This window comes from Delphinus delphis, chromosome 7, assembly GCF_949987515.2.
Source record: "Delphinus delphis chromosome 7, mDelDel1.2, whole genome shotgun sequence".
NCBI classification, from domain to species: Eukaryota; Metazoa; Chordata; class Mammalia; order Artiodactyla; family Delphinidae; genus Delphinus; species Delphinus delphis.
Genome location: NC_082689.1, coordinates 46,113,056 through 46,122,587, shown reverse-complemented (window position 1 = coordinate 46,122,587; position 9,532 = coordinate 46,113,056).

The window sequence follows — 9,532 nt, the reverse complement described above, 5'->3', positions numbered from 1 at the left end:
CTCAGCAGGTACAAATGCTTTGAAGGGTCTTGCCTTTTCTTTATAGATCAGAGGAGAGCACTTCAACTTGAGAGAAGTTGCAATGAAAGTTTAGACTTTTTTCTTTATCTTTTAATGTTATATTTAGAAGAGTCCACCTTGTATGAAAAATGTGCAATGAAAATTAAGGGGCATCACATAATGAAGAATAAAACACTAGTCTCTTAAAAGCTCATGCACATTTGAAACCAGATGGATGCCCAACTTCATAATTTCTAGCAATCTGTTTACATGAGACCTTATGTGACTTGGAGGTCAATCCCAGACTTTGCCTTCAATGAGTAACAGCTTTCAGACATTCATTAGTACAATACAGTGAGAGTTCCCCTCAAAAGAGTAGATACACGTCATTCTATGCAAATTTACAGTGTCATGGAACTCAAATTTACTACATGGTAACTTGCTAAATAAGCAAGCATTTTATGCTAATAACAAACTCTCACAGCCAGGCTAAGGTTGGCTGAAAGATCAAGCTAGAGATGGCTGAAAGATCAAGCTAGAGATCACTGAAATCTTGATTTCTAGTCAACATCACTCTCTTATCAGTGGATGTCCGTGGGGCTGGTAGGATACATAGTGATCATCTATCAGACAACCATAAGGAGAGGAGGCATAGGCATCTGTAGTTCTGCATAGCTTTCTTGGTAGTTCCAATATACTGTGTCTTCCACCTCCTATTCTGCCCTGTAGACATGTGAGCTATGTCTGTTATTCTCAATTCTAACTATTTTTTTCCTCTCTCTTTATTGTTTAAGAAACAAATTCAGTAAATATTTTATTAAGCCTTTTTTTTTTACTCAAAATCTGGACTTGTTAACAGGATAGCTTTTTGCTATTATCTGAATTAAAATAATTAATAAATATATGACTTTATACAAATATGCAATTATGATTCTCATTTGCCCACAGAGTTTGAGGACAAAGTTTCATTTCTCATGAATGCTGCTTGAGCATACTCATTTTGAAGCTTGTGAGCATGAAGTGACTAAACTTTTACTTGAATAATTGCTGCTGGGGTTGGGCATGAGGCATTACAATGAAACGTCACACCTTCAGCACTTCTTTCCGTCAAAGGGAGAAGAGAAGCTCAATTTCAAGAGTTCTACAAAGCCATGGAAACAGACAGCAAAGCCACCTGGAAGCAAGATTTTATAGTTTATTCTTAGGCTAAAGAAATGTACTTGAATAACAGTTTATTTTTTAAAGACTTTTTCCTTAATGAACATTCTTTGTACATGTAAGCACCCTCTTAATGAAACTGCAAGCCCGAAGTCTAAATAATTCATTCTTTGAAAATATTAATTAAATACCAGAAAAAAATTTAAGAACTATAATATAGCATTTTCTCTGTAGAGTAGCTACTGAATCAGAATTAAATGTAATAATAATCTTTCAATATTTTTGCTTGTAGTTTTAAGTGTTTAAAAGATCATATTATTATAGGCTAATGAAATACTATTGCTGTACTTTCCTGGATTTAGTTAAATAATACTTAACCATCCTTGACAGATAGGAACAGAGTCATCCTTCGTTGTCCACGGGAGAATTGGTTCCAGGACCCATAGATAACAAAATTTCCAGATGCTCAAATCCCTTATATAAAATGGCATAGTATTTGAATATAGCCTATGCACATCCTTCAATATACTTTAAATCATCTCTAGATTACTTATAAAACCTAATACAATGTAAATGCTGTGTAAGTAGTTGCTGGTGCATGGCAAATTCAAATTTTGCTTTTTGAAACTTTCTGGAGCGTTTTTCCGCAAATATTTTCAATGGGCAATTGGTTGAATTTGCAGATTGGAACCCGTAGAACCCACAAATACAGAGGACCAACTGTACCGTCCTACTTTACAAAAGCAGTTTAAGGATATTTGACAAATACTTTTATTATTCACTGTAATTACTAGTCAGCTTCTTCCCCTTGCTATAAATGAAGACATAAAAATTGCTTTATGCTGTGCTGATCAAAGTCTGAAGTGGGACAAAATTAGGAAAATTACCAATGATTATCACAGACTCTAGAAGGAGGGAAAATTACATTGTTCAGCAAAAGTAAATTCCACTGCATAAAGTATTTCAAAAACAGTTTATGTTTAAACTTGAATTTTGTAGGCAATTTTAACTGACCACACTTTCTATGATTTCACTACAAATATTCTGCTGACTATCTATTTACAAATAATTATGTCTGGCATAGTCAGGTTTTTCAGTAAAAAGCTCAATAATTTTCGAGATCATGTTTTCATAATAATTGTTAATACATATTTATTAGGCACTTGCTTCCTATCTAGCTCTATATATAACATAAAAAGCATACTGGTTGTCCTCCATTTTTTATCATGTTTATTCTTTATCATATAGTTGTATTTAAAAAGCTCAATGCATTAATAGTTCATAATAATTTTAAATACAGTTCATTGGATTAATGAATATATTTTACATTTAAAGTCACTTCATATCTAGATACAAACTTAAATAGTAAAACAAAGATAAACTAACAATATGAACTATAAATCTCAGGTGGAAGGTGGAGGGTCATGTATGAGCAGCACAATAAGTTGAATTCTTTTAATAAAACATGCATCCCATTTGTTTACTACAAATATATGATATATGTATACATACACAAACACACATATCACCTCAAAACTGAATTAAACTCCAATAATTTATAGTCTTTGTAAACATAAGGATTTAAACTGAGAAAATCACTTTAATTCAAAGAAATGTTAGATGAGCAATAACCTGAAATTTCATTGGTTATTTTTAAATATCTGCAGTATAAACATTGATATGGCCAAAGGTGCACTAAACAATTAAGATAACTCTTAATATAAGACCAGACTGTTTGAACAGCACAACAGATTCTCCAAAAAAAATGCTTAATTAAATCTAAAATGAGGGCCATTTTCTTTAGCCTAAACCAAAATTCATTTTTGGATATTTATCAAAAGGCTTATGCCTTTCTCACTTAGCTAAAGTGAGAATCTGCTAAGGCAACAACCACTTTCCAACCTGGCCAGTTGCTTCTCTTTAATGTCATTAAGGTTAAGGTGTTTGAGGTTAAGGTGTTTGGATTCTCCATAGTGCTGATATGAACTTTGGGGTGCATGTATCTTTTTGAATTAGACTTTTCTCTGGATATATGCCCAGGAGTAGGATTGCTGGATCATATGGTAACTTAAGGAACCCCCGTACTGTTCTCCATAGTGGCTGCACCAATTTACATTCCCACCAACAGTGTAGGAGGGTTCCCTTTTCTCCACATCCTCTCCAGCATTTATTATTTGCCGACTTTTTGCTGATGGCCGTTCTTACCAGAGTGAGGAATAGTTCACTGTAGTTTTGATTTGCATTTCTCTAATAATTAGTGATATTGAGCATCTATTCATGTGCCTATTCCATCTGTATGTCTTCTTTGGAGAAATGTCTGTTTAGGTCTTCTGCCCATTTTTTGATTGGGTTGTTTGTTTTTTTTGATACTGAGCTGTATGAGTTGTTTATATATTTGGGAAATTAATCCCTTATTGGTCGCAAATATTTTCTCCCATACTGTAGATTGTCTTTTCATTTTGTCCCATTTGCTTATTTTTGTTTTTGTTTCTGTTACTCTAGGAGATGGACTGATATTGCAGTGATTTATGTCAGAGTGTTCTGCCTATGATTTCTTCTAGGAGTTTTATAGTATCCAGTCTTACATTTAGGTCTTTAATCCATTTTGAATTTATTTTTGTATGGTGTTAGAGAATGTTCTAATTTCATTCTTTTAAATGTAGCTGTTCAGTTTTCCCAGCACCACTTATTGATGAGACTTTCTTTTCTCCATTGTATATTCTTGCCTCTTTTGTCATAGATTAATTGACCTTAAGTGCGTGGGTTTATTTCTGGGCTTTCTACACTGTTCCATTGACCTATGTGTCTGTTTTTGTGCCAGTACCATACTCAGTGCTTCTTTTTTTAAAGAGTAGATTTTCTGTAAGAGCACAGTCCCAGAAATAAAATGCTTTCAGGAGGCAGGTCAATAGCATAAACGTGTGAGTCCATCTGGTGTAATACAAAATAGGATGGCAAGAAATAGTGTCAACTTAGAGAGGGCATGCCATAACTATTACTATATAACAAATTCCCCAGAACTTAGTGAGCTAAACAACATTTATTTTAATAAATGATGGTTCTGAGGGTTGTCAGTTTCATTCAGGCTCAGCTGGGCAGTTCTTCTGCTGGTATGTCCTGGGCTTCTGTCTCCTGGCAGATAGGTGGAAGCTGATTGTTCCCAGATGAACTCACACACATGTATGGCTGTTTTTAACTTCACTAATTTGAATTTTATTGGCTTTGTGTTTTGTTTTGTTTTTTACATCTTTATTGGAGTATAATTGCTTTACAATGGTGTGTTAGTTTCTGCATTATAACAAAGTGAATCAGTTATACATATACATATGTTCCCATATCTCTTCCCTCTTGCATCTCCCTCCCTGCCACCCTCCCTATCCCACCCCTCTAGGTGGTAACAAAGCACCAAGTTGATCACCCTGTGCTATGCGGCTGCTTCCCACTAGCTACCTATTTTACGTTTGGTAGTGTATATATATGTCCATGCCACTCTCTCACTTTGTCACAGTTTACCCTTCCCCCTCCCCATATCCTCAAGTCCATTCTCTAGTAGGACTGTATCTTTATTCCTGTCTTATCCCTAGGTTCTTCATGACATTTTTTTTTCTTAGATTCCATATACATGTGTTAGCATACGGTATTTGTCTTTCTCTTTCTGACTTACTTCACTCTGTATGACAGGCTCTAGGTCCATCCACCTCACTAAAAATAACTCAATTTCATTTCTTTTTATGGCTGAGTAATATTCTATTGTATATATGTGCCACATCTTCTTTATCCATTGATACAATGATGGACACTTAGGTTGCTTCCATGTCCTGGCTATTGTAAATAGAGCTGCAATGAACATTTTGATACATGACTCTTTTTGAGTTATGGTTTTCTCAGGGTATATGCCCAGTAGTGGTATTGCTGGGTCATATGGTAGTTCTATTTATAGTTTTTTAAGGAACCTCCATACTGTTCTCCATAGTGGCTGTACCAATTCACATTCCCACCAGCAGTGCAAGAGTGTTCCCTTTTCTCCACACCCTCTCCAGCATTTATTGTTTCTAGATGTTTTGATGATGGCCATTCTGACCGGTGTGAGATGATATCTCATTGTAGTTTTGATGTGCATTTCTCTAATGATTAATGATGTTGAGCATTCTTTCACGTGTTTGTTGGCAGTCTGTATATCTTCTTTGGAGAAATGTCTATTTAGGTCTTCTGCCCATTTTTGGATTGGGTTGTTTGTTTTCTTGTTATTGAGCTGCATGAGCTGCTTGTAAATTTTGGAGATTAATCCTCTGTCAGTTGCTTCATTTGCAAATATTTTCACCCATTCTGAAGGTTGTCTTTTGGTCTTGTTTATGGTTTCCTTTGCTGTGCAAAAGCTTTGAAGTTTCATTAGGTCCCATTTGTTTATTTTTGTTTTTATTTCCATTTCTCTAGGAGGTGGGTCAAAAAGGATCTTGCTGTGATTTATGTCATAGAGTGTTCTGCCTATGTTTTCCTCTAAGAGTTTGATAGTTTCTGGCCTTACATTTAGTTCTTTAATCCACTTTGAGCTTATTTTTGCGTATGGTGTTAGGGAGTGATCTAATCTCATACTTTTACATGTATCTGTCCAGTTTTCCCAGCACTACTTATTGAAGATACGGTCCTTTCTCCACTGTACATTCCTGCCTCCTTTATCAAAGATAAGGTGACCATATGTGCCTGGATTTATCTCTGGGCTTTCTATCCTGTTCCATTGATCTATCTTTCTGTTTTTGTGCCAGTACCATACTGTCTTGATTACTGTTGCTTTGTAGTGTAGTCTGAAGTCAGGGAGCCTGATTCCTCCAGCTCCATTTTTCGTTCTCAAGATTGCTTTGGCTATTCGGGGTCTTTTGTGTTTCCATACAAATTGTGAATTTTTTTTGTTCTAGTTCTGTGAAAAATGCCAGTGGTAGTTTGATAGGGATTGCATTGAATCTGTAGATTGCTTTGGGTAGTAGAGTCATTTTCACAATGTTGATTCTTCCAATCCAAGAACATGGTATATCTCTCCATCTCTTTGTATCATCTTTAATTACTTTCATCAGTGTCTTATAATTTTCTGCTTACAGGTCTTTTGTCTCCTTACGTAGGTTTATTCCTAGATATTTTATTCTTTTTGTTGCAATGGTAAATGGGAGTGTTTTCTTGATTTCACTTTCAGAATTTTCATCGTTAGTGTATAGGAATGCCAGAGATTTCTGTGCATTAATTTTTTATCCTGCTACTTTACCAAATTCATTGATTAGCTCTAGTAGTTTTCTGGTAGCATCTTTAGGATTCTCTATGTATAGTATCATGTCATCTGCAAACAGTGACAGCTTTACTTCTTCTTTTCCGATTTGGATTCCGTTTATTTCCTTTTCTCTGATTGCTGTGACTAAAACTTCCAAAACTATGTTGAATAAGAGTGGTGAGAGTGGGCAGCCTTGTCTTCTTCCTGATCTTAGTGGAAATGCTTTCAGTTTTTTACCACTGAGGATGATGTTGGCTGTGGGTTTGTCATATATGGGCTTTATTATGTTGAGGAAAGTTCCCTCTATGCCTACTTTCTGGAGGGTTTTTATCATAAATTGGTGTTGAATTTTGTCAAAAGCTTTCTCTGCATCTATTGAGATGACCATATGGTTTTTCTCCTTCAATTTGTTAATCTGGTGTATCACATTGATTGATTTGCGTATATTGAAGAATCCTTGCATTCCTGAAATAAACCCCACTTGATCATGGTGTATGATCCTTTTAATGTGCTGTTGGATTCTGTTTGCTAGTATTTTGTTGAGGATTTTTGCATCTATGTTCATCAGTGATATTGGCCTGTAGTTTTCTTTCTTTGTGACATGCTTGTCTGGTTTTAGTATCAGGGTGATGGTGGCCTTGTAGAATGAGTTTGGGAGTGTTCCTCCCTCTGCTATATTTTGGAAGAGTTTGAAAAGGATAGGTGTTAGCTCTTCTCTAAATGTTTGGTAGAATTCACCTGTGAAGCCATCTGGTCCTGGGCTTTTGTTTGTTGGAAGATTTTTAATCACAGTTTCAATTTCAGTGCTTGTGATTGGTCTGTTCATATTTTCTATTTCTTCCAGATTCAGTCTTGGAAGGCTGTGCATTTCTAAGAATTTGTCCATTTCTTCCAGGTTGTCCATTTTATTGGCATAGAGTTGCTTGTAGTAATGTCTCATGATCTTTTGTATTTCTGCAGTGTCAGTTGTTACTTCTCCTTTTTCATTTCTAATTCTATTGATTTGAGTCCTCTCTCTTTTTTTCTTGATGAGTCTGGCTAATGGTTTATCAATTTTGTTTATCTTCTCAAAGAACCAGCTTTTAGTTTTATTGATCTTTGCTATCGTTTCCTTCATTTCTTTTTCCTTTATTTCTGATCTGATCTTTATGGTTTCTTTCCTTATGGTAACTTTGGGGTTTTTTTGTTCTTCTTTCTCTAATTGCTTTAGGTGCAAGGTTAGGTTGTTTATTCGAGATGTTTCCTGTTTCTTAAGATAGGATTGTATTGCTATAAACTTCCCTCTTAGAACAGCTTTTGCTGAATCCCATAGGTTTTGGGTCATCATGTCTCCATTGTCATTTGTTTCTAGGTATTTTTTGATTTCCTCTTTGATTTCTTCAGTGATCACTTCGTTATTAAGTAGTGTATTGTTTAGCCTCCGTGTGTTTGTATTTTTTACAGAACTTTTCCTGTAATTGATATCTAGTCTCATAGCGTTGTGGTTGGAAAAGATGCTTGATACCATTTCAATTTTCATAAATTTACCGAGGTTTGATTTGTGACCTAAGATAACTATCCTGTAGAATGTTCCATGGGCACATGAGAAGAAAGAGTATTCTGTTGTTTTTGGATGGAATGTCCTATAAATATCAATTAAGTCCACCTTGTTTAATGTGTCATTTACAGCTTGTGTTTCCTTATTTATTTTCATTTTGGTTGATCTGTCCGTTGGTGAAAGTGGGGTGTTAAAGTTCCCTACTATGATTTTGTTACTGTCAATTTCCCCTTTTAAGGCTGTTAGCATTTGCCTTATATATTGAGGTGCTCCTATGTTGGGTGTATAAATATTTACAATTGTTATATCTTCTTCTTGGATTGATCCCTTAATCATCATGTAGTATCCTTCTTTGTCTCTTGTAACAGTCTTTATTTTAAAGTCTATTTTGTCTGATATGAGAATTGCTACTCCAGCTTTCGTTTGGTTTCCATTTGCATGGAATATCTTTTTCCATCCCCTCACTTTCAGTCTGTATGTGTCTCTAGGTCTGAAGTGGGTCTCTTGTAGACAGCATATATATGGGTCTTGTTTTTGTATCTATTCAACCAGTCTGTGTCTTTTGGTGGGAGCATTTAATCCATTTACATTTAAGGTAATTATCAATATGTATATTCCTATTCGCATTTTCTTAATTGTTTTGGGTTTGTTATTGTAGGTCTTTTCCTTCTCTTGTGTTTTTTGCATAGAGAAGATCCTTTAGCATTTGTTGTAAAGCTGGTTTGGTGGTACTGAACTCTCTCAGCTTTTGCTTGTCTGTAAAGGTTTTAATTTCTCCATCAAATCTGAATGAGATCCTTGCTGGGTAGCATAATCTTGGTTGTAGGTTTTTCTCCTTCATCACTTTGAATATGTCCTGCCACTCCCTTCTGGCTTGCAGAGTTTCTGCTGAAAGATCAGCTGTTAACCTTATGGAGATTCCCTTGTGTGTTACTTTTTGTTTTTCCCTTGCTGCTTTTAATATGTTTTCTTTGTATTTAATTTTTGACAGTTTGATTAATATGTGTTTTGGCATGTTTCTCCTTGGATTTAATCTGTATGCGACTCTCTGTGCTTCTTGGACTTGATTAACTATTTCCTTTCCCATATTAGGGAAGTTTTCAACTATAATCTCTTCAAATATTTCTCAGTCCCTTTTTTTTTCTCTTCTTTTTCTGGAACCCCTATAATTCGCATGTTGGTGCGTTTAATGTTTTCCCAGAGGTTGCTGAGACTGTTCTCAGTTCTTTTCATTCTTTTTTCTTTATTCTGCACTGCAGTAGTTATTTCCACTATTTTATCTCCCAGGTAACTTATCCGTTCTTCTGCCTTAGTTATTCTGCTATTGATCCCTTCTGGAGTATTTTTAATTTCATTTATTGTGTTGTTCGTCATTGCTTGTTTCATCTTTAGTTCTTCTACTTCCTTGTTAAGTGTTTCTTGCATTTTCTCTATTCTATTTTCAAGATTTTGGATCATTTTTACTATCATTATTCTGAATTCTTTTTCAGGTAGACTGCCTATTTCCTCTTCATTTGTTAGGTCTGGTGGGTTTTTATCTTGGTCCTACATCCGCTGTGTGTTTTTCTGTCTTCTCATTT